Source organism: Podarcis gaigeae (genome assembly GCF_964106915.1).
Source record: "Podarcis gaigeae genome assembly, chromosome: 11".
NCBI classification, from domain to species: domain Eukaryota; kingdom Metazoa; phylum Chordata; class Lepidosauria; order Squamata; family Lacertidae; genus Podarcis; species Podarcis gaigeae.
Window position 1 is genome coordinate 50,238,489 of NC_139687.1, and position 25,972 is coordinate 50,264,460.

Below are 25,972 nucleotides of genomic sequence, written 5' to 3' on the forward strand. Positions count from 1 at the left end.
TTTTCAACCAGGGTGCCTTAAGTGATGGCCGGGGTGCCGCAAGCAACACTGGCCTCTCTGTCCCTCTTTCCTTCCCTCCCTCCTCTGATGCCCTCTCGCATCTTTGCCCTCCCAAAGGGTTGCATGGCTGTTTGTTGCAGCAGGAGCCCTGGCTACAAACCTCCCAGGTGCCTAAGGGACTGGCTAGGGGGTCTGGTTGCCAGAAACTGAGTCAGCATCAAAAAGGGGTGAGGGGCTGCCAGCTCTGCAGGCAAGGGGTGACATAACTGGGCTCCTGAGCCCGACAGGGGAGCCACAGAAGGAATGTAGTTGGTCAAGGGAGCCATGGACTCCAAAAAGGTTGAAAACCTCTGGATTAAACAGTATTAAAGAGCAGCTACAATCAATAATCTGCAATGGCGCAGCTAGGGCCCTGCAGCCCAGAGCCACCCCACATTCCAATGGCCATTGAGGGAGTAGAAGGAAAAGCAGGCAGCAGCAAACATGCAGCAGCATCTAGGCTGGCATGGCCATACCACAGCCTGCAGCATCCTTTCTTACTTATTCATTTTTTAAAAATTAGTCAGCAAGCGGCTATTTAAGCACATGCATGCCTACAGATGCTTGTTTCATTATTTTGGACTTCAGAATTGAATTGACACACCACCGCAATAGTGCCCTAATGCATAAGAAACAGCAGCACTTGCACCCGGTCGCCAGGAGACCAGTATTAGTATTCTGTTGTCTAAATTTATGCTTGTGGAAAATTAAACATAACTCTGTATGGCCAGTTTGCACTTTGCACTTTTAGATATCTACTAAAGGTGGACACCCAGAAAGGTGAAAAGCAACAAGCGTATAGGCCTGCAAACATGTATGTCAAGAAGATGTGCTTCTCAAGGGAAGGGCTGTAATCCAGCGGCAGAAAATCCCAAATTGAAACTCCGGCAGCTCCAGGTAAGGCTAGGAATGCCCCCTGGCTGAAACCCCAGAGACAGCTGCCAGTCATTTTAGACAACAATGAGCTTGATGGATCAAATGTCTGGCTTGATTCAAGATCGCTAAGTATGTCAGGAAGTTCTGAGTTTTTGAAAGTGCCTGTATACGGTGTGAAATGGCCCTTTAATCTAAAGGAGTTTGCACAGCAAGGCTCTGCAAGGTTTCTATTCTTACACTTGGCAAAGGCAGCCTAACATTTTTAAAGAGAAAGAAAGGAAGGAAGAAATCCACCCTGGTTATATAAGCACTGGAAGCAAATGTCCTAGTTTTTACAACATATATAAAACCATCCTCAGAACGACAAGGCGATCTCACTGGAGCAATTCAGAACTGAGAACATTTCCTCTCAGTGAACACCTATGAACCATGACTTCTTCACCCGCAAAGTTTTGAGCAGCTCACCCGCCCCGCAGCAAACACACCTGCCAGTTGGCAAACAAGTAAGTTTCGTGTCGGAAAAGCCAGGCAGGATTACGCCAGCGAAAGTGCATTAATGGTTTTGAAACTATAACCTGAAGCGCTCCTCTCTATATTGCAAGGGACTGAAGCTTCTCCCCCTATCAGTAGGCCCCTCTCTCTCCCCACCAAAAAAAAAAAAAAAAATGGACAGAGCTTCTCTTTGCCCTCTTTGCTTACCCTTCCCAAACGGCGAGCCGCATCCAGCACCAGCCAGCGACGCGCAGAGAACTGAAGAGTGCCCTCGGAGTTCCGAGAGCCGCCACTCCCAAATCAACTTGAGAGCTGGGAGTTGAGCAACAGAAACCACTCCTACCCCCGAGATGGGTGTGCCACCTCTTCAGCAGCACTTGAAAATCCTGGAACCTGCCCTGGCACAGAACGAGGCCAGGTGCTTGAACAGAGAGCTACTGTGCTGCGGAATGAGAGCGTGCCCGATATTGAAAAGAGTACAAAAGTAAGCAATGCAATACCTGCTCTTGAAAAGTCACATGTGTGTGGGTTTTTTCCAGCGCCCTCCACTCCCAAAAAATCTCCTGTGCCTTTAATAGGGTGGTGCTGTGGGTTAAACCACAGAACCTAGGGCTCGCCGATCAGAAGGTCGGCGGTTCGAATCCCCACGACGGGGTGAGCTCCCGTTGCTCGGTCCCAGCTCCTGCCAACCTAGCAGTTCGAAAGCACGTCAAAGTGCAAGTAGATAAATAGGTACCGCTCTGGCGGGAAGGTAGGTGGCGTTTCTGTGTGCTGCTCTGGTTTGCCAGAAGCGGCTTAGTCATGCTGGCCACATGACCCGGAAGCTGTACGCCGGCTCCCTCGGCCAATAAAGCGAGATGAGCTCCGCAACCCCAGAGTCAGCCACGACTGGACCTAATGTTCAGGAGTCCCTTTACCTTTAATGTAGGAAACTGGGCAGAGTCAGACCGATGGTCCATCTAAGCTCAGTAATATCCAGCTGCAGCTCTCCAGGGTTTCAAACAGGAGGTGCTGAGGAGGGAACCAGAGATACTCTATCGCTGAGTTAGTAATCCACAATTTAACCATCTGAAACTTTCCCCCATCCCTTCATTCTCCAGCTCCGTTGTTCAGTCCAGACAGTGAGATCCAGTTCCAAGGGCCCTCTGGAGATTTCCAGCATTGTGAGAAGTGATGTTACTTGGAAACACAGGCAGAGGGCCTTCTCGGTAGTGGCGCCCGCCCTCTGGAATGCCCTCACATCAGATGTCAAGGAGATAAACAACTATCTCACTTTTGGAAGACATCTGAAGGCAGCCCTGTTTAGGGAAGTTTTTAATGTTGGGTGTCTCATTGTGTTTTTCCATTTTGCTGGAAGCCTCGGTTTTAGAACGGTTTCCGTTTAAGAACGGACTTCTGGAACGGATTAAGTTCATAAACCGAGGTACCACTGTACTTTGCTTGGAGAATTTGCTCACCATTTTATTTGGTTCAATGAAGATACTGCCCTACTGTGTGTTCTGGATTCTGCCCCTGTCTTTTGTATACAGTGGTACCTCGGGTTACAAACCCTTGGGTTACAAACACTACGGGTTACAGACTCCGCTATCCCGGAAATAGTACCTCGGGTTAAGAACTTTGCCCCAGGATGAGAACAGAAATCGCGTGCTGGCGGCACGGCAGCAGCAGTAGGTTCATCAGCTACAGTGGTGCTTCAGGTTAAGAGTGATTTCTAGTTAAGAACAGACCTCCGGGATGAATTAAGTTCATAACCAGAAGTACCACTGTATTTCAGGAAACATTAATGTTGCTATTTTGTACTGTCATGCCTGCGTCAGACTTGCAGGATGGATTCCAGACGCCCAGCATTAATATCCAACCAGCCCTGAGCATTCTTATGCAAAGGCACAGATGTATTTGCCCGCGCTCTGGCCAATTATTAATCAGATATTCATGCAAACAGCCTTAACAAACCAAGGCGGGAACTGCTGCTTGTGGGCTCCAGGCCCATAATTCTGCTTCCGCAGCTCAGCTTTGCTCTGAATAGAAAAAATTCATGCCAGTTTGGTGTTTTCTATGGGACTACAAGATGCAATTTGGGTTAAAACTCCTTTTTTAAAAATAATAATATTTATTAACAGTTTAAAGACTATAAAAGAAAGAAAAAGAATTCAACAAAACAATACAATACAAAAAGAAAAACACTACATTACACTAACACTAAAACATTGAATTACAAACACAATTTAAAACACATCCAATAATTTCAGTATCTTATCTTTCATTCACTTGTTTCCACGACCTCCTCACACCTCCCTTTTTGTATTCCACTTCAATTAACTGTTTCAGCAATTCCTTTCCATCTTCCTCTGTTTTCTGTCCTGTAATTATCTTAACATATTCTAACCTTATTTTTTCCCTTTAATACATTAATAATCTATTTGTACTTAGTTCTACTAAATTTGTACTAATTTGTACTTAGTTCTACATTTCTACTAAAGCCATATAACTTCATTCCAACATTTTTCTAACATTCATTGAATTTGGGTTAAAACTCCTAAAGGTGACAAGAGACACATCTGCAAACAGTTGCTTGCACGGAAGGCTGGATTGCAGTTTGCCCATGAATGGAGGCAAATTCAATACAGTGGTACCTCGGAACTCGAATGGCTTCGTTCTTGAACGTTTTCAGCTCCCGAACGCCGAAAACTCAGAAGTGCGTGCTCTGGTTTTCAAAAGTTCCTCAGAACACAAGGCTTATGCTGTGCAAAAACCTAGCTGTCGGCCAATTGGAAGCCATGCCTCAGAACTCAAATGTTTCGGAAGTCAAACGGTCTTCTGGAACGGGTTACGTTCGAGTTCCAGGGTACCACTGTACTTGCATGTAGAGAAAGAGGCAGAGAAAGCCAATCTCTGCTCTCTCAAGCTATCAGAGTTTTTGGTTGCAAGCTTCCTTGCCTAACATAGTCAAACCTTGGTTGTTGAACGTAATCCGTTCAGCAGGACTGTTGTACAACTGAGGCATAGCTTCCAATTGGTTGCAAGAGCTTCTTGCACTCAAGCAGAAGCTGCTTCGGATGTTCGAGTTCCAAGGAACATTTGAAAACCGGAGCATTTACTTCTGGATTTTCAGCGTTCGGGAGCTGAAACGTTCAAAAACAGAGCTGTTCAAGAACCGAGGTTTGACTGTAAACAGAGCTGCTGCTAAGGGAAAGCCCAGGAGCCCTGAACCATAGAACTGTTGTGTTGGCCCCCAGATCTCACCTCCTTTTCCCCACTTTCTTTTAAACATTTTAAAAAATAATTATCTGCTTACAGAGTTACTGGGCAAATTGCAAAGAGCATGCCGGTGAGATCCCAGTCAACCCCCAACTTAAATCGCTCAGGCACATAAAATCAGTATGCACACAGCATATCCACATTTTATGTAAATCCACGCTGTGGGCCTGTGCTTTGGTCTTTAAAGTGCTTAGTAATGCCCTCACGTTATAAGGCAACTGCCACTCTGAGGCTGCACAAGCAACATGCAACTGCAGGCATGGAGAGGTAATCTGCCTCTGTTCTGGTCTTTGAGCCAGCCTTTCCTAAAACGGTCAAGGAAGCGGACAAAAACACAACCATAGCAAGAACTAAAATCATGTCTCCATATGGTTCGGTATCCTCAGCCTGCAGTTAAAAAGGTAAAGGGACCCCTGACTGTTATGTCCAGTCGCAGACGACTCTGGGGTTGCGGCGCTCATCTCTCTTTATTGGCCGAGGGAGCTGGTGTACAGCTTCCGGGTCATGTGGCCAGCATGACTAAGCCGCTTCTGGCGAACCAGAGCAGCGCACAGAAACGCTGTTTACCTTCCCACCAGAGTGGTACCTATTTATCTACTTGCACTTTGACGTGCTTTCGAACTGCTAGGTTAGCAGGAGCAGGGACCGAGCAATGGGAGCTCACCCCATCAAGGAGATTCGAACTGCCGACCTTCTGATCAGCAAGCCCTGGGCTCTGTGGTTTAACCCACAGCACCACCCACGTCCCTCAGGCTGCAGTTAACTGTAGCCAAAAGCTGCTTTTTGGAAATAAGTCCAGAAGGACCCCATAATCTATACTTCCCACCCATTGCAGCCTTGCTAATCCTTCTATCCTTTTTAACAGGAGGTAAAGGTCAATCTGAAGAAATGAAATACCCAAGGCTTAGGTGCAAGCTGGAGAGCAGGACAAAACAGACAAATGTCATGTAACACAGCTCAGTCGTGATAGTGTGAGACTCGTAATCCCAGGGTTGTGGATTCAAGTCCTACATTGGGCGAAAGATTCCAGCTTTGCAGAGGGGTGGACTAGATTGGCCCCCGTGGTCCCTTCCAACTTCACATTTCTATGATTCTAACGTATTGCATACCCTCCAAGTGTCCCATTTTAAGCGAGACTTCCCGCCCTGGCTTCTGATCCCACAGCGCGGGACCAAAAGATGGGTGGTTGTTTTTTTGTTCCGTACTGTGGTGTGAGTCAGTTGGCTCACACCAGAATACAGGCCTAAAAAAAAACACAAAGAGGGAATTCCCCTGTTGCAGGTGAGTGACGGGGTTGGCAGGATTGGGGTGTGTGCCCTGATTTGCCCTCTTGAAATTTGGAAGGGTATGATAGAGTAATTATAAGAATAATTGTATTATTATTACTACTATTATTCGAAACAAAATAAAAAATTCCTTCCAGTAGCACCTTAGAGACCAACTAAGTTTGTTATTGGTATTAGCTTTTGTGTTGTTACTACTACTACTACTACTACTACTACTGAAGGAGGTGAGGACAGGTGACCCCACCTAGGCCCGAAGTCACCCCCCCGTCAACCAGGCCTCAAAACTGTCCAAAATTCCTTCTGTCTTCTAAAAAATCCAAAACAGCTTTTCTCTGCTCTTCTCTGCTTTTCTCACAAGATGCATAGGAAAAATGTTATTCTTTTATCAGTACAAGAAGGCTTCAAAAGGCTAATGAATAGGCTCTGTCATTGCCAAGAATACTCAAGCCTGAGAAATGACTTTTATCTCATTCAGTTGCAACATCTTGGACATGCTGAACCGCAAGACTCCTCGACCCCCTTGGCTTCTCACCCCCCCTCCCCAAAGACAGGAGCTTTCTGTACATGCTCAAGGAAACTCAACATGGGGCAGGACTCCTGAGGGAGGAGAAAGGGGAGGGAACTGGAAGGGGAATATATACTCTGTGCAAATGACTGTGAACCCGTGCTTGTTTGTGAGTTATCACACTTGCTCCTTCTACCAGTTCATGGATGGTAGAAATAAAGCTTTTTCTCCGAACTATTCCTTGAGTGTCTGTTGACTCCCACTCCCTTTCCCGGGCACAATATTTTTCCCCACCCGAGGGCAAAGCCTCATAAGGCTACACTACTATTATTATTTTTTCCGCTTGGAATGATTCGGCATGGTTTCAAGACGGCAGAGGAAAAGCCAGATTGCAGGTTGCTCAGAGGCTTGGTGAGGGCAGCTAGCCAGGCAGAGCGGTACTGTTGCAGCTTTTCACTGGCCCGTGTACTGCCAGCTTAGCACAGTGAAACCACCCCTCATAATCCTGACGGGAGAATGAAAAAAAAAAACAAAACAAAACCAGACACTGATCAGCAGTTGCCAGCTGAAACAGTTGTCAAAGCACACACACACACACACGCAACCGTTCCTGGCCAAGAGAAGTGAGAACTTGGGATTTTATCAGAATTGCCTGCAGAAGCTTAACTTCTTCCAGATGTTGCTAATTACTCCCCACGGAGACTATGGGCAACTCCTGTTTTATTCTGCTAGAATCACATATTTGTCTTTTGGGGTCTGTGGACATGGGGGGAGAGGGGAATGTTCCTCAAACACAGAAATAGTTATGGCTTTTCTAGTAAAAGGAACGAACTCTCCTTTGAGGTCCATCTAAGTGCCATGCAGAAGCCCAGTCCAATGGGCAGATCATTCCCTTAAAAACAGTATCGCTCATAATTTTGGCACAGCTCAGTTAAATATGATCCCTTCATTTCTTCCGTAGAAACAATTGAAGTCTTTGGTGCATACTAATAAGCGCTTAATCTTTATTTATTTTATTTTATTTTATTTTAATCCTCTCAGCTACGCTATGTAAACAGACACAAGAGCAATAAGAAAAAAACACTTTCCTCACTCATAACCAATTGAGCAGGAGAACAACTTCCATTGTTGGCTTTTGAGACACGTGCCTTGGCAAAAAGTTTCATTAACTCTCTATTAAGCTGTTAAAGCAGTCAACTTCTGTGAAAGGTCAACAGCCAACTAATTACCGTATTTTTCACTCTATAAGATGCACCAGACCACAAGACACACCTCCACCTAGGAGGAAAGCAAGGAAAAAAATATTCTGAATCTCAGAAGCCAGAACAGCAAGAGGGATCGCTGCACAGTGAAAGCAGCAATCCCTCTTGCTGTTCTGGCTTCTGGGATAGCTGCACAGCCTGCATTCACTCCATAAGACGCACACACATTTCCCCTTACTTTCTAGGAGGGAAAAGGTGAGTCTTATATAGCAAAAAATACGGTAATTAGAAAAATGTATTATGCTGAAGTACATCATGCAACCCAGCTCAAAATGGGTTCCAGACCTAAAATTCAGTTCCATTTCAGATCAAGTCCATTCTGGCCTTTGCTGATCTAGTGACCTCCAGAGGTGATCAGGACTTCAAATCCCATCAGCACCAGCCAGCAATGATGGGAGTTGTAGTCCAAAAACATCTGGCAAGGGGTACCAGACTGAAGCATTCTTGCTTATTCTTATATGCAATAGTCTTCAGCCATTAACAGGGGCTTCAGCCATTAGCAAAGGTCTTCATCTGGAAAAACAGAGGAACTGGAGTTTAAATCCATTTCTGCCCCAGATCTCAGTGTATAGGATGCATGTCTGCTCAGAAAGCACTCTTCCTGATCATGTTGCATACCCCAAGCGGTCAACCCCAACACTGGAAACATGATTTGCCCCAAGCCCATGTTGATAACAGCAGCGTATTTTGAGTCACCCTTAAAGAGATCCACAAGAAATTCTCTTTTGAGGACGTTAAGTGTCTAGTCCTCATGAGATGTGGTGGGGTGTGGGGCACAATGCAAGAGATATTTTTAAGTTGTTGAAATAAATAGTATGCTTTTAAATTTAGGATTACAGGCACACAAGATCTCGGGCCACACTGAAATTAAAAGGAGTTAATTAAAAAGAAAAAGGAAATGTAGGAGAAAAAAAAGAAGAGAGAGAAATCTACAACACTTTCGTTGTCAGCCTTTGGCACCAGATTGGGACATGGGTGGTGCTGTGGTCTAAACCACTGAGCCTCTTGGGTTTGCCGATCGGAAGGTCGGTGGGTCAAATCCCCGCAACGGAGTGAGCTTCCGTCGCTCTGTCCCAGCTCCTGCCAAACTAGCAGTTCGAAAACACACCAGTGCAAGTAGATAAATAAGTACTGCCGCGGCAGGAAGGTAAACGGCATTTTCGTGTGCTCTGACACACGTCACGATCCTCCATGCGCCAGAAGCGGTTTCATCATGCTGGCCACATGACCTGGAAAAGCTGTCTATGGACGAACGCCGGCTCCCTCGGCCTGAAAGCGAGATGAGCACTGCAGCCTCATAGTTGCCTTTGACTGGACTTAACCGTCCAGGGGTCCTTTACCTTTTCACCTTTTACCAGACCTGCACAAACAGAAAACTCAACAGCATATAACGCTTGTGCTCAGAGATCTGCACTGATTGCTGATCTGCTACCGGTCCAAGTTCAAGTTATTAGTAAATAAAGCCCGTAATAACTGGAACCAGTTTACTTATGAGATGCCCTTACCACAAATGTGTCCACTCAACTGCTTTAATCAGTGGAACTGACATTTTTACAGCTGTCAAATAATACCTGCAACACATTGGTGAAAACTCGATCGTTTAGTGTAATGGCAGCAGCACATTGGAACTCCCTGCCTATTGATATCAGACCTGCGCCTTCACTGTATTTTTTTGTGGTGCCCACTGAACACATTCTTATTTAGACAAGCCTACCCACATGTTTAGAAAACCTGTATGAGTTTTAATTTGCTTTAGCCTATTCTATTATGATTTTAACTTTTCATATATTTTAAATTATGATCGTAAATATATATATGTGTGTGTGTGTGTGTGTGTGTGTGTGAGAGAGAGAGAGAGAGAGAGAGAGAGAGAGAGAGATCATTTTATGGTTCAATCTTTTTTGTAAACTGATGCAGTGGTACCTCGGGTTAAGTACTTAATTCGTTCCGGAGGTCCGTTCTTAACCTGAAACTATTTTTAACCTGAAGCACCACTTTAGCTAATGGGGTCTCCTGCTGCTGCCGTGCCGCCAGAACACAATTTCTGTTCTCATCCTAAAGCAAAGTTCTTAACATGAAGCACTATTTCTGGGTTAGTGGAGTCTGTAACCTGAAGCATATGTAACCTGAAGCGTATGTAACCCGAGGTACCACTGTATATAAATTCTGTTAAAGAAACAAATAAACAAATCAAACCAAATTCAGTCCTCCAGCCAAGAACTGTGACCTGCAAAAGTGTCTGACAAAGCCCTTTAAAAAAAAACAACCCAGGGCAAAAAAGTAAAAAACAACAACAGGTGATTTCTTGCAACCCTGGTGAGCAGAGTAGTACACAATTCTGGTTGGTGGGTCACAAAAAACTTACAACGCTGCAGAATTTTCTCCCTGGGAAATAAACACATACACACACACACACCTTTCCGGCGAAGAAATGTCACAGCATTGTAAGTCTGTGCATCGGTCTAATACATTCTGAAGGGTACTGCTAAGCACTCCAATGGTTTATAAGTGCTTCGAGTGGCTGGTATGCGGAAGATAAGGTGAGGAAAGCTGTAAATTTCCACTGCGAAGGGATGCAGGTGAAAAGCCAGCCGCCTTCATGCGGTTTGCCTACAGTAGGCATGTCCAAAGTCCATTCCGGGGTCCTAATCCGGCACCTGTGTCAGTTTATTTCCTGAGGTAAAATAGTAAAAAAAGCTCAACAACTTCAATCCTAAAGAAAGGTCAACAACTTTGGTGTTCACTTCATCAAATCTGGCCCTCTTTGAAAAAAGTTTGGGCACCCGTGGCCTACAGAAACATTAACACGAACCACCATTGTGGACTAGTTAATCAGGAAAGGGGAATTCTGAGCAAAGGGAAATCAGAGTTGTCACTAATCTCCATGTCTTTCACACTGATGCTGACCAAGGGACACAGCCCTCTTCCTGGGCATGGGTGGGGAGACAGCACAACTTACTGATTTATTACTATTTTATGAACTTTATATACTGGCTTGATTGTAGAAAACTTACAAAGTAAAGGATAAAACTTAAAGCAATTAAAACACTCAGCCACAGCAATGCACTAAAAACCTAAAAGCTTCCTTAATAGCCCGGTAGGCCTGTCTAAACAAAGAGGTTTTGTTTTTAAATCTGTGTTGTCCTCTCCAACCCACCAGGCACTCCCAGGCCAAATTCATATACAGTCGTAACCTTGGAAGCCGAATGGAGTCCGTTCTGGAGGTCCATTCAACTTCTAAAATGTTTGCTAACCAAAGTGCGGCTTCTGATTGGCTGCAGGAGCTTCCTGCAGCCAATCGGAAGCCGCGTTGGACGTTCAGCTTCCAAAGAACGTTCGCAAACTGGAACACTCACTTCTAGGTTTGCGTCGTTCGGGAGCCAAAACGTTTGACTTGCAAAGTGTTCAGCTTCCAAGGTACGACTGCATATGTTGCTAGAGCATGAGACTCTGAATCTCAGGGTTCAAGACCCACCTTGTGCAAAAGATTGCAGGGGGCTGGACTGGATGACCCTCATGGTCCCTTCCAACGCTATGATTCTACACACACACACACACACTCACACACACACACACACACACACACACCCTAGCCTTCCCAAAAACCCCAGGCAGAAAAGAATGAGAAAAATAATACAACAGAAACACATTTCAAGCATCAGAAACATCAAAAAGCATTTGAAACAGCCACATACCCACAACGGCTAATAGTTTCAAGATTTTCGGGAGCAGCATCAAATGCCTGAGTGAACAGGAATGTTTTGGTTTTTAAAAAATTCCTCCTGAATGCTAATAAGGGGGTTGGGGAGAGAGACACACCTCACTAAGGAGGGCATTCCACAAACAGGGAGACATTAATAAGGTCAGTGTCGAGAAAGCACCACCCTCCAACAGCATCACCAATTCTAGGGACCCTGGGGAGGTACCTAGGGGAGGTACTCTCTTAGGTACTTGGATTCCAAGCCATTTAGGGCTTTGCAAGGAATAACTAGCCCCTTAAATTGGGCCTAAAAGCTGACCCGTAACCAATGCAGCACTTTCCTGTTCCAGCCTGACTCAGCACCCTCGCAATTTATTTTATTTAAATGAAGCTGCCTTTGGTCTATTTGCCCTACTCGGACAGGCAGCAGCTCTCCAGTGTGGACTCTAGCACAGCTTTCCCCCTCCCCTCCCCTCCCATCACCTACTCCTTTTACCTTGGGATGCCACAGAACGGTAGCATGCAGAAGACCTCGGTTTCGAAGCATACACTTTCAATGCTGAGATATGGTTCTCATTCCTGCCTCCCCTCTGGAAAGCTAACTGGCAGGTGTTCCATAAGCTGGCATTCCAACCTGGGGAGGGGACCAGAACTTAGAAGCTTGTTCCCACTCATTTTATGACTTACGAACAACCTAGTCCAGCATCCTGTTCTCAAAGTGGCTAACCAGATAGCCATGGAAAACCTGCGAGGACATGCACACAACAGCACTCTGCTGTGATTCTCTCTCTCTCTCTCTCTCTCTCTCTCTCTCTCTCTCTCTCATTTTTATTGATAAGGTAAAAGGTACAGGACCCCTGGACGGTCAAGTCCAGTCAAAGGCGACTATGGGGTGTGGCGCTCATCTCACTTTCAGGCTGAGGGAGCTGGTGTTTGTCCACAGACAGCTTTTCCGGGTCATGTGGCCAGCATGACTTAACAAAACACTGTGATGGAAACCAGAGCACACGGAAACACCGTTTACCTTTCCGCCACTTGTCCAAAGGTATTTAAAGGTATATAAAAATTCATAACCATCACAAAGTATCTTTTTTAATACACTGAAATACTTAATAATAATAAAAAGAACAGAGGCAGAAATAATATTTAGAAAGGAGGGAGGGAGGGAGGGAAGGAGGGAGGGAGGGAGGGAGGGAGGGAGGGAGGGAGGGAGGAAGGAAGGAAGGAAGGAAGGAAGGAAGGAAGGAAGGAAGGAAAGGTGAAGGAAAGGAAAAGAGAGAAAGGAATAAAGAAAGGTAGAAGGACTTCCAGTTTCAGTCTTGCTGCTAAACATAGTATTCACACATTAACGTCCAACCATTCTGTCTATAAACCAGTATTTTTTCAGTCTTCAAATCCAGATGTTGCAAGTTCATTTTCTCTTTCATGCAAAAAGTCCATTAAAAATCAGTAATGTTTTTTCTCTAATTAAACAAGTTAACTTTGCCATCTCATCTTAGTCCAATAGTTTTAGCCATTCCTCTACAGTGGATGCCCATTTATGATTCTCAGCAAGCAGTATTTTAGAGGCATACTGCATCTGGCTGCCTTCGGGAGAAGAAAAGGCTAAGAAGCAAACCCTACTCAAATACGCAGTGGAGTCCCTAAAATGGTTGGATGGCGCCTTGTACACCTCCTTCCGTCAACTCCTGCAAGCCACGCTGGTGCTGAACAAATTGCTCTGTTTTCTTTTGGACCCCACCAGTGATGCCGGGGCGGGGGGGGGGGGTCTTGCCCCAGAGGCACACTCCACTGTCTCTCCAGACAGATGCCAACAACTGCAGCTGGAAGGTAAGCTTTCTCCAAGTGCATGGAGTGCTGAAGGGCATGCCCAGAATCTTCCATTTTAGGGGCTCTGAAGGGTTTTCCCAGAAGGAGGTTCGAAAGTTCCTGCTCAATGGTCCCAAGGAAATGCAGAAGGAGTTCTGTATCCTTGACTAATTCCACCCAAGTAGCAACTTCCTCAGCGGCCAACCAAATTACCATTACAGGATTACAGCTGTGTTTAAATAGCTCCCACTGATAAATGGATAACAGCAGTGAAGCACCACAGAATGTTTTGCTGCCGCAGGGCCAGAGCATAAAAACAAGCAACTGCAGTGCAGAGACCAGAGCCTGCCATATCTGGCCGCATACCTGAGGTTTATCTTCAAGTGTTTGTCACAGCAGCCCCTACAACCACAAACCACTTTTTAAAACAGTGGCGACAGCATGGAAAGAACAGGCTGAAGTTCAGCGGGAGATTTTTATTTTATTTTTACTGAACATAAAAGCCCGGGTGCATGTATTTTGGATACTTGTTATGTTTAATCGGTGGGTGTTTTGGACTAAGGAAAGGTTCAGATGCAAGGCCAAATAAAGAAATTTGATTTTATGTGCCTGAACCTCAAGCACATTCATAAGAACATAGGAAGCTGCTTTATACCGAATCAGACAGCCGGGTTCATCTAGCTCAGTATTGTCTACACTGGCAGCAGCTGTCCAGGGTTTTAGGAAGGAGTCTTTATTATGTTTTTATAAATAATTATACGACCTTCCGTAGACACCTGAAGGCAGTCCATTTATGTGTGATGTTCTGTTGTGTTTTTACATGTTCTGTTGGAAGCTGCCCAGAGTGTCTGCGGCAACCCAGTCAGATGGGCAGGGTTACAAATAATAAAATTATTATTACTGTATTTTTTACTCTATAAGACTCACTTTTTCCCTCCTAAAAAGTAAGGGGAAATGTGTGTGCGTCTTATGGAGCGAATGCAGGCTGTGCAGCTATCCCAGAAGCCAGAACAGCAAGAGGGTTTGCTGCTTTCGCTGCGCAGCGATCCCTCTTGCTGTTCTGGCTTCTGGCATTCAGAATATTTTTTTTCTTGTTTTCCTCCTCCTAAAACTAGGTGAGTCTTATGGTCTGGTGCGTCTTATAGAGCGAAAAGTACGGTAATTATTACCAGGAGGAGACAAAGGGATTCAAGACCTTCTGCAAGCAAAGCAGATGTTCCACTACTGAGTCATTGCCCTACCCTGTGGGAATGATCCTGGGCAACGCCAAACTACAGTTAGCATTGAAGATTATGAGTTGGCAGCAGACATTAACATTCGAACCACGAACCTCCTGATTTACAATGAGGTCAACTGCCTCTACACCAATTGTCACAGTGTGAGCTGCCTAAGAGCCTGGCCTGAGCATTCCCACAATCACAGAGTTTCTGCCACCTGAGGATGGAACATGGAGGGTTATAGCCTACACAATTTTGCTTGTATTGTCTGTTTTTTAACCTAGTACACCAAAGACAATCAGGGTCACACCAGCGTGGTGCCAGAACCTCCCTAGGCGGCTTCCAACAAAGATTAAAAATACATTAAAATGTCACCCATTAAAAACTTGCCTGAACAGGGCTGCCTTCAGGTGTCTTCCAAATTTCAGGTAGTTGTTTTATCTAGTGCCCACGGCACTCTCAACATTCCAGATTGGCCAACAAAAAGTTACCAACTTTCTCTTTACAGTGGTACGTCAGGTTAAGTACTTAATTCGTTCCGGAGGTCCGTTCTTAACCTGAAACTGTTCTTAACCTGAAGCACCACTTTAGCTAATGGGGCCTCCCGCTGCTGCCGTGCCACCGGAGCACAATTTCTGTTCTCATCCTGAAGCAAAGTTCTTAACCCAAGGTACTATTTCAGGGTTAGAGGAGTCCATAACCTGAAGCGTCTGTAAGCTGAAGCGTATGTAACCCGAGGTACCACTGTACTTCCATTTTCAGCATGTGTGTTTTGCCTAAGGATCCCAGGCAACAGCTGGGTTTTATATTTTTTAAAAAAGGGCAGGGGAATCAAACAATCTATGCTTCTACATCCCAGCAGCGCTGGAGAGAGTCTTCCATGTAACTTGCATAGCAACTAGCAAGCCCTGATCTAATTCAGAATGTCTCTTCCCACCCTCAATCTTAGAACCGTGACTAATTGCAGACACCATGCTTTCAAAACCAAGCCAATCGCCCACCCACACTTCTGTTTGTTGAGCATCCAGCCTGATGAAGGGTTCAAAAGCTCCCCCACTATTTCATGGCATTTTTGGTTGATTCCAAAGCCTTTGCCAGCTGTACATCTTGCCTCCGCGTTCATGGACCAATAATACAGCTTTCTTCGATCTTTGGGAAAGCAAAGGATGTCTCAGGAGGAACAGGTGGGAAGAAGAAAGTCAACTTGTACTTCTAACCGTTTCAACTCTCTGACTTTTGCTCTTTCTGCAATCCGGTTTTTGGCTCGCAGCAGGATTTGTTTTTCGTAGGAGCTAAAAATAGATTAGTTTCCCCTTGAAAACATGCAGTAAAAAAATACTTCAACACACACAAAAATTAGCAGAAGCATATATTGTTGGGAAAAACAATTCAAATTCAGTTGGCACCGGTGCAGAAAAACAGAAAGTATTGATACTGTAGGGGGAAAACAGCTGTGAAAGCTGTGGTACCTAATTTTTCGAACGTATCCATTGACAAACGTTTTGTTTTTCAAATACCATAAACCCGGAAGTAAATGCTTTGGTTTTCGAACACGCCTCAGAAGTTGAACATGCCACACGACTTCCGCCGAATACAAGATCCTGAGGCCTAGCTTTCAGCTATTGAGTTTTTGGTTTTCAAACGTTTCAGAACTCAAACAGTCTTCCAGAACGGATTACGTTCGAAAACCAAGGTATCACTGTATACAGTGTGGGCCCCACAGTGTGGTGACTGAAGGGAGAAAAGAGTTTACAGACCTGATCGGCACAACACAGGGTGCCAAACCATGGTTTCTAGGGACTGCACAAACTATGGTTTCTGGGAGAGCAGCTTAAAGCAGCTTTGCTCCCTGCCAATCCTGTTTGCTTGTGCACTGCACCGCATGGAACTAAACCAAGATTTAAGAATATAATGCTGGATCAGGTCACAGTGACCAACCAGAATGCCTATGGGAAACTCCCAAGCAGGCAAAGACCCTTTCCCCTCCCCACCGCTGCCTGCAGAAACTGGTATTCAGAAACACCCTGCGTCTGACTGGATAAAGAGAACATCAGTCATAGAGGAATTTGCATAGTGCAAAATTGCACAGGGCCCAAAATGGCCGCTATGTTCTCGCAAGAAAAAAAATCACAGAATCCCGGTTTTTCCAGGATACTTGCAGATATGTTAACCACGAGCTATAACCAAGAACTAACCTTGGTTTGGCTTATTATTATTATTATTATTATTATTACTGATTTATTAATCACCTTATAAATCACCATCTCAAGGTGATTTAAAAACAGCTAAAAACAAAACAACAAACACATTTCAAACAAGACCAAAACCCAAACAGGTACCCATTCACCCAGCAGGAAAAGGTTGTTTGAACAGAAATGTCTTCAGTTGATTCTGTAAAGTGCAGATAGTGGATGCCTGTTGTTCCTCAATGGGAATGCTATTTGACAGAACATGGGTAACCACAGTTATTGTGTCATGTGAACTGGGTCAACGTAGATCCAAATTTTACCAGGTTTCTCTAACAACATGGCGCCCCAAATAAAATTACCGGCAGTGATGTGAGCTGTACATTTTTTCCACCAGTATTTCCCCCCCCCCATACAATTGTTTCCACTTTTAGAAAAGTATTTGTCATAAAATTAATTAGTAACATAATGAACTGATGCAAGTCAAATTGGGCAAATAGGCTAGATACAAATCTGAAATCAAAGTTATAATTCACTACTGTATTTTCAGATGAAATAGCCCCTGGGAGGCTCATATATTTATGCACACAGCTCGGCAGGCCTGCGATAATTAATGTTAAGGATTTCCAGTGTTCTCCCTTGAGATCTAAATAATGCAAGATAGGCACGTGCTATTGAGTTGTGATGTCATGTGTACGAGAATCCCAATAATCCCCACTATACGTCTCTCTGAACACAACATATAAACCACACAAAATGTGCTTCGCTGAATTTTCAACCCCAAAGCAAATATTTCTGTTCAGCTGCTTTTGGCTATTAGATAATTTTTTTTCCAGATATTTATACAGCAGATGTGTATTAACATAGTGCTCATTTTTAGTTGTGTTTACGAATGAGCTAAATCGGAACTCTGGGGAGCAGAACGTTTTTCCAATTCTAAGGCTTGTATCCAATGCTAGCTTTACTAAAAGTAGACCCATTGGAATTAATGGCTATGAGTAACATGTCTATTAATTTCCATGGGCCTACTTCGAGTAGAACTTGCTTGGAAACGACCCCCCATTTTCCATAAATCTCTAGTCACAGGCTGGCCTGAGCACATTTCATTGGAAGGTGGTGGCATGTCTGATACTGAAGCTCCTTGTGGGTTCAGGGTATTTAAGTACTCCTTTGTAACAGCTCATGGGACGCAGGTGGCGCTGTGGGTTAAAGCCTCAGCGCCTAGGACTTGCCGATCGAAAGGTCGGCGGTTCGAATCCCTGCGGCGGGGTGCGCTCCCGCTGCTCGGTCCCAGCGCCTGCCAACCTAGCAGTTCAAAAGCACCTCCGGGTGCAAGTAGATAAATAGGGACCGCTTACCAGCGGGAAGGTAAACGGTGTTTCCGTGTGCGGCTCTGGCTCGCCAGAGCAGCGATGTCACGCTGGCCACGTGACCCGGAAGTGTCTCCGGACAGCGCTGGCCCCTGGCCTCTTGAGTGAGATGGGCGCACAACCCCAGAGTCTGTCAAGACTGGCCCGTACGGGCAGGGGTACCTTTACCTTTTACCTTGTAACAGCTCAGGAACCACCATAAGATGGGCCATTGATGGACCATCAAAGTACAGTACATAGCCAGAACAAGAGAAATAAAAAGTGGCCAATAGCTGTGGATCACAGACATGGTCCCATATATAATCTATCCTGACACATCCAACATCACTCCAATGTCTTGGGCAGCAAGGTAAACTCGGCCCTCCAGATGTTTTGGGACTACAACTCCCATCATCGCTAGCTAACAGGACCAGTGGTCAGGGATGATGGGAATTGTAGTCCCAAAACATCTGGAGGGCAAAGTTTGCCTATGCCTGCTTTAATGCATCCAGGCTTCCCCAAACAGGTGCCCTCTAGGTGTCATTGGGCTACACTTCCCATCAGCCCCAGCCAGCAAAGCCAATGGTGAAGGATGATGGGAATTATAGTCCAACTGTAACAACTGTAGTGTGGTGGTTAAGAGTGTTGGATTAGGACCGCAGAGGGCAAATTTCAAATCTCCAACTCGGACAGTCACTGCCTCACACCTAACCTACCTCACAGGGTTGCTGTGTGAAAAGAATTGGGAAAAGTAGTATTCATCCAAATGCTGGGGTAAAAAGGTAAAGGTAAAGGGACCCCTGACCATTAGGTCTAGTCGTGGCCGACTCTGGGATTTCGGTGCTCATCTCGCTTTATTGGCTGAGAGAGCCGGCGTACAGCTTCCGGGTCATGTGGCCAGCATGACTAAGCCGCTTCTGGCGAACCAGAGCAGCGCACGGAAATGCCATTTACCTTCCCGCCGGAGCGGTACCTATTTATCTATTTGCACTTCATGCTTTCAAACTGCTAGGTTGGCAGGAGCAGGGACCGAGCAACGGGAGCTCACCCCATCGCAGGGATTCGAACCGCTGACCTTCTGATCGGCAAGTCCTAGGCTCTGTGGTTTAACCCACAGTGTCACCCGCGTCCCAATGTTGGGGTAGGTGATGGCTATTCACAAGTTTCCAAGCTGGCATCTGAAAACAGGACTAGATAGTCGTGAATGAGAGAAACAATATTGATTATTAACACATAGCAGAAAGCTCCTGTTTTGCAGCCATTCTCTCTCACCTGCTGCCATTTCAGCTTAACTTGTCTAGAGAGCAGATACTATTTGTGGAAACCACTCACAAACCTGCATTCCAGGGCCCTGGAATGGCAGCGTCTCAGAGTCTGGGGCTGTTATCTAACAGCAGAAGCAGCAGCACACACACACACAAAACCAGGAAAGTGACTGCAATGAAATCGTGAGGCTGAAAGTGCTACAGATTAAAAGCAGATTGCTTAAGGAAGTTGGCTCAGGGACAGAGCAAAGGTGGGAGGGCGGCAAAGTGCTGAATTCATGTTCTATTCACAGCTAAGAAACGTCAAATGCATTTAGAGTCAAGAAGAGGAAACTGAACTTGAGCACAGAGCTATAAAGCAAGTGATGTAGGATAACGATCGGCAGATTCATTCAAGGCCTTTGGTACTGCAGATTTTGCAACAACGCAATGCAAATTGTGTGGCCTGAAAAAATTATACAGGCTATTTGCATTAAATTAAAGGCTATTTCCTACTTTTTAAACAGACTCTCGCCTGTGCTCTGGGGTTTAATCACAACTCAAAAAATTGCCTTTAACCTCAAAAGCCAAGGATGAAATTCAGATTGCAAGTCTAAGGGAAGGGTTGTGCCTTATTGTCTTCACAGTTACGCTGTGGAATGGGTTAGGCTGAGAGGCCATGACTCTCCCAAGGTAATGCAATGGGTTTCATGGCTGAGTGGAAGGTTTGAACCCTGGTCTCCCAGGTCCTAGTCTGACATTCTAACCACACCGGCCAATAAAATAACAATGGCTTTGCTTCCACTAGTCAGGTTGGCAGGGTTAAAAGCAGGGGACCCTGGTTGCTATAAATCTTAATAAACTACAGCAGCTTCAGAAGTGTCATACATTGTTGGCACACACTTGCGATATTAAAAGCTATAAATTTCACGTTTAATGTATTTTATCCATATGATTGTGCTCCTGTATCACATTTCCTTCCATATGAGCCCAGGTTTGTCCACAGCACAATAAAATATCACTCTCAAAATGCAATTTAAAACTGTGTGTCAAAAAACCCCCACCAATGTTACAGCACAGCAGACAGGAATACTAAACTGTTGGGCTCCAGTTTGCATTTATGTTCCAAAAACCCAGACGCACCCCCACCCCACAAGAAAATAAAAATCTTCAATTGATGCTTGAAGAGAGACAAGATGGGGAATAAGTGTCACCAATATCAGGGTCAAATGCCACACAGCAGGTGTGAGGAACTCTTAGCCCTGGACTGGCGAACTACAGTTCCCATCATGCATGGCCAATAGTCAGGAAAGATGGGAGTTGTAGTTCAGCAACATCCGAAAGGCAACAGGTTCCCCAAACCTGCCTAATAATAATAAATAATAATAATTTATTTATACCCCGTCCATCTGGCTGAGTTTCCCCCAGCCACTCTGGGCGGCTCCCAATCAAGTGTTAAAAACAGTACAGCGTATAGGAACATAGGAAACTGCCTTATTGCAGAATCCCGGCTCACACCTAGGTGGATATCGCCTTGTCAACATTTCTGAAACGAAGAGGAAACAGAGCATGCTGGATCCATAGCACCAGAGCCTTGCACTTGGTGATGAAGAGAGACGTATTTACTGCCTCTCTGACCTTGCAGGCCATGCAGTACAAAGATGCAAAGTCCATTCCAGCATTTGCACTGGAAGAGCTCCACGCTCCCAGATGGGGCACTGTGCAGAGGTGGAAGTGACGCAAGCAGCTCTCTAGCAGCAACCAGCCACCAGATACCCAAAAGCGGAGTCCCCAATGCTCTCTTGGTAGCATTGCCACATTCATGCAAACCACAACTAGGTTCTTGAATTATAAGGAGAGACCTCTTTTTGGATTCACTCGTGCGGAAAATGACCAGAGACCCATGGATTTTATCTATCAATGGCCTCACTTATCATCATACAAGGAACGTGTGAGGCCAAGTATCTAGCGAATATAATGGCTGACGAAGGTTTAATGGAGATCAAAGTCCTGCTGGGATGGGGAGGGCCGTCTGCACCAACAGAGATTCTCAACGCAGGAAATGTCACCCAAACTTTCAGGTTCCAGCTGAAACGCACTTGGAAGTGACACAGGTTAAATTGGAAGCCGCTGCACTCGCAAAAACACCTCTGAAAAAGTTCAGGTGTGCAAGTGGAATAAGGTATTTCAACACAAAACCAAGCTTGGAAGCATTTTGGAATATTGTTTCCTTGCCCTGTTCTGCCTACTGCAAATTTCTAGCTCTTATGACAGGTCCAATTGCTTCATTTTCATACAATGAACTCCTATGACTAATGTTCTATCCATCCAGGGGTGCCAGAAGCAAGTTCCTTTATACTCAGTGTCCCCAATTCAGATCATGTGGGTCCAGGAACAACAATAAAACTTCCATTGACATCTGAGAAGCCTCTGCACTCACAGGTACACCCCACTTGCCCCCCTTTGCCAGGGGTTACTATTTTTCCTCCCTCTCTCTGGCTGTGGGAAAGCGAGCTATCTCTGCCTGGAAAACTACAGACAGTTGTGAGAGGAAGCGAGAGAAGTGCTAATCTTTCCCAGTTCCTCTTTCAGCTCCAGTTTTCCAGGGTGAGATCAGAAGCTGAGAGGAAAGCGCAGCAGGGGACCTGGCCAGGGAGAGAAGGGAAAGAACAGGTCGTCACTTACGCACAACCGTGATGAACAGCACCAGGAAATAAATGGTTAAATCAATTTAAGCTGCAAAAAAAGGAGAGAAAGGGGCTGGGGACGGCTCAAAAAGAGCAGGAAAACTACAAAAATGGCAGCAGCAGCAGCTGAATCTGACCCACAGCCAAGCACTTTGGGGTACTGGTCTATTCCCCCCTCCTTGTCATTCCACATCAGCCTCCAGCCATGAGGAAGACTGACAGCCACCATTCATTAGGGTTGCCATATGTCCGGGATATATTACATTTGGAAGCAGTGTACAGGCAGAAATCGTTGAAATGTCCACGAAAATCCAGACGTATGGCAACCCATGTCGGCAGAGGAGAATTTCCTTTAAAATAGCTCAAAAATGTCATTTTTTGCTTTTTTGGGGGGGAAAAAACCAACCCCACAACTTTTGTGTGTCCGGGTTTTCACTTTTTGGAACATGGCAATTCGTGCCAGACTGCTGAGTGCTGGTGGCTGAAGGGTTTTTTTCAACGGTTTCCAACAGGGCTTTTTTTTTTTCAGCCAGAACTCGGTGGAACTGAGTTCTGGCACCTCTCAAGTGGGCCCTACTGTAATTATAAAAGAACAAGAGAGGCGTTCGTGGTGAGTTCCGGCACCTCTTTTTCTAGAAAAATAGCACTGGTTTCCAGAAAGCTAAGGGAGGAGGGGCTGCCTTACTCCATGCCAATGTCAGGCAGTTTGGGAAAGGCTGCTCTCTACTGCTCTGTTGGATGGCTAGAAGGACGCAGTAGGGATCAGGTGATACAAAGGCACGAATGGGATTCCATCAGATCCTATAAAAGTGCTCACGACCCCTGTCTGAGCAACCCATTTTTTAGAAAGTGTCTCTGCTGTTCTTTGTCATGGCTATCCCCATCTTGCCAACAGACAAATCTTATCACCAAAAAAAAAGAACAAAAATTGTTACCAAGAGAAACCTATTTCTGCCAGGCCGATGATGTTTTGTTTCATTTTGACTCTCAATGCGTTGTTGTTCCATTCCCCCGCCCCCACAAATGGCTTTGGTGGTACTTTTTAGAACTGAAAAGACAATATAGAAAAGCTTTATAAATCTAATATACCGTATTTTTCGCTCTATAAGACGCACCAGACCACAAGATGCACCTAGTTTTTGGAGGAGGAAAACAAGAAAAAAAATATTCTGAATCTCAGAAGCCAGAACAGCTAGAGGGATCTCTTTTTAGGAGGGGAAAAGTGAGTCTTATAGAGCAAAAAATACGGTAGCCCCTGTAGAACCAGGGAAAATATATTAGAAAAATGGTAAATGCTAACCGTTTCCCATTAAGAATTAAAACTTAACCTGGAGTACCCTGGTTTTGTTAATGATACGTGTAGACACTAAAAAGGAATACACAAAGGTCACACACACACGCTGCCTTCTTCCTCATAATGTCCCCATAACTGGAATCAGGTGCCCTGCTGCCATGTTCTTCTTAAGTTTTCCACAGAACACTGCAAGGTTCAAGTGATTCTCTTCAGCCCACTTCTTGATAGAGATGTTGACCCTTCAGGGTATAAGGAGATCATGTTCTCAAACTGGGAGTTGAAGAACAAGTTTCACTGGGAAATCTTTCCAGCTCTCAGCCGCTGTTCCAATGCCTAGCTGGAGCAGAAGATGCACAGGGCCAAATTTTGGAAGGCTACTCAAGTTTGTGAAGCCAAAGTTTGTGCGGCCAAAGCAGCATGACTTGCTCTTTATTATTCCAGCATTCTTCTTCTAAAGATCTTTCAACATGCAGGTCTCAAATAAGAGGAGCCTTCTTTAAAAGTAGCCAAATACTTCGTGTATTTTCACAAATAATAAAACCAGAATTCAAAGTCTGAAATCTAGGAAGAACGTGATTTAATTAGGTACTGGGCAACAAAGATTACCATGTGGCTGCACACATAACACGGAAGGAATTCAGAGAGAGTTCAGAGAGAGTATCATTCCTTATCCTTTCAAATACATTATTTTTTAAAACAGCTATTTATCTGATGTGTCAAATCTAATTACAGAAGAAATCAGAACTTGCACAGAATCACCCCTACCTCAGTTTTATATTAACTTAACAGTGCTCGATAAATAATTTGTCAAAATATAGAATTTAGAATTAGGAAATATTTCCCAGGCAGTCTCAGGGACTAGCAGGGCAGTGGAAGCAGCAGCACAATATTAAACAGTGAGGCACCTGAAAATTGCCTGAGTACAGGGAAAATGCATAGATCACATGTTCAAGGGTTTGCACTGAAATCAGTCTCCCCAGGAGGTGAGCTTCAAAATGTGAATATACTGATTTCTAAACATAAAAGGACAGGGTTGTCGAGAGAGGCTTCTTGATTCTTAGCTTGGAGAAAAAATATGTTTTCGGTGGGAGGTGGTCAAACACACACACCCTTATTGGAACAGCATCAAGCTGATCCGTCTGCTAAAGAACATCAAAGCAAACGCCAATTTACTTAAATCAAAACACAGCTCAGAACAAAGTAGGCAGGAAGGCTTTCACTCCCCTTGGGAGCCTGCCAAACAGTGACATCTTCTGGAAGAAGGCAGCAAGCACAAGGGGAGGAAAAAAAAACCTATTCCTTTTCCCATTCCCCCAAAGTCATCTAGACCTAAGGGCATTTGCCCTAAATTCCTAGGGAGTCTAAGCCCTAAGCTTGCAGCTCAGAGGACAACTGTATTGGGTGTATACCTAGAATTAACTATACAATAATGTATTTGTGTCTAAGGTTGTCATCATGCAGCAGTTATCTTGGCTGCCAACAGGTGGCGCTTCAAACTGCAGCACGGCGACCAGTGTAAGGAGCTTCTGGGCCACACAGCAGGGCTAGAGGGCAGCAGTGGCAGGTTGTACAGCACAGCAGTGGAGGACCGGTCACAACCAGATGGGACAGCTCCTCAGCAACTGCCCTGCTCTGTTGCTGCCATTCCCTGCTTCACCAGTGGTGCCGTTTCACCTTCAATGGTGGGGGACAAGGAGGGAGGGAGGGAAGCAGTAGGCAGTTGGACAGCACGATGGAGAAGACCCAGCCTGTTGTGGCTGTTCCTTGATGAGCCACTTACTGCTGAATCCCTTTCTCCTTGCGGGAGAAGGTCTAAGGCATGGATAGGTAAACTAAGGCCCGGGGGCCAGATCCGGTCCAGTCGCCTTCTAAATCCGGCCTGCGGACGGTCCAGGAATCAGCGTGTTTTTACATGAGTAGAATGTGTCCTTTTATTTAAAATGCATCCCTGGGTTATTTGTGGAGCATAGGAATTTGTTCATATTTTTTTTTTCTTCAAAATATAGTCCGGCTCACCACACGGTCTGAGGGACAGGCTGAAAAAGTTTGCTAACCCCGGTCTAAGGCATGGGTTGGCAAACTAAGGCCTGCGGGCCGGATCAGGCTCAACTGCCCTCTGGATCCGGCCTGCAGACGGTCCTGGAATCGCTGCTTTGATTGGCATGATCGTTCGGGCTGCGCCATTTTTTTGCAATTTTTTTTGGGGGGCGCCATTTTTTTGCCATTCCCCCCCCTTCCCTCCCTCACACACACAGCGGTGGCACCTCCACCCTCCCTCTTCCTGCCTTCTCCCCGCCCTGCAAGGGAAGGGAGCTGGGCTTTGATTGGTGCCAGCCAATACGATGCCTCGCCACCTGCGCGCTGAGTCGCAGCCCAGACTCGCCACCTGCCCGCCAACCTCTCCATCCATGCCCACGTTGCGGGGCTTTGGCTGGAGCTTGATGCGCCTGCTGGCCCCGCACCTGGCGCATGGGAAAGCTGGCCTGTAAAGGAAAGGCACCGCTGCTGGCTCCCAACTGCAGGCAGAGCGACGGTGGAGGCAGGAAAGCAGGGGGAGGGGAGGGGCTGGGGGGGAGAAAGAAGCCCCCTTATGTTGTGAACGTATGCAGTCCGGCCCGCCACAAGGTTGGAGGGACGGTGAACCGGCCCCCTCCTTAAAAAGTTTGCTGACCCCTGGGGTCTAATGCGAGGAGACTTGTAAAGGGTAAAGGGACCCCTGACCATTAGGTCCAGTCCTGACTGACTCTGGGGCTGCGGCGCTCATCTCG

General features: G+C 45.6%; 1 protein-coding gene across 12 annotated transcripts in view; it reads right to left on the bottom strand.

Moving 5' to 3' along the window:
- The window catches only part of NEDD4L (NEDD4 like E3 ubiquitin protein ligase), a 257,321-nt gene that overhangs the window by 185,230 nt on the left and 46,119 nt on the right, over positions 1 to 25,972 (bottom strand). Inside the window, exon 1 of one of the 12 annotated variants that reach the window (XM_083702601.1) lies at positions 1,615 to 1,849. The exons of 6 other annotated variants lie outside the window; for them this stretch is intronic. The gene's annotated coding sequence lies outside the window, so the exon portion shown is untranslated. Of the gene's footprint in view, positions 1 to 1,335; positions 1,850 to 25,972 lie in introns of those variants that run through there. 5 more of the 12 variants (XM_083702597.1, XM_083702607.1, XM_083702602.1 and 2 more) reach the window with 5 other exon arrangements.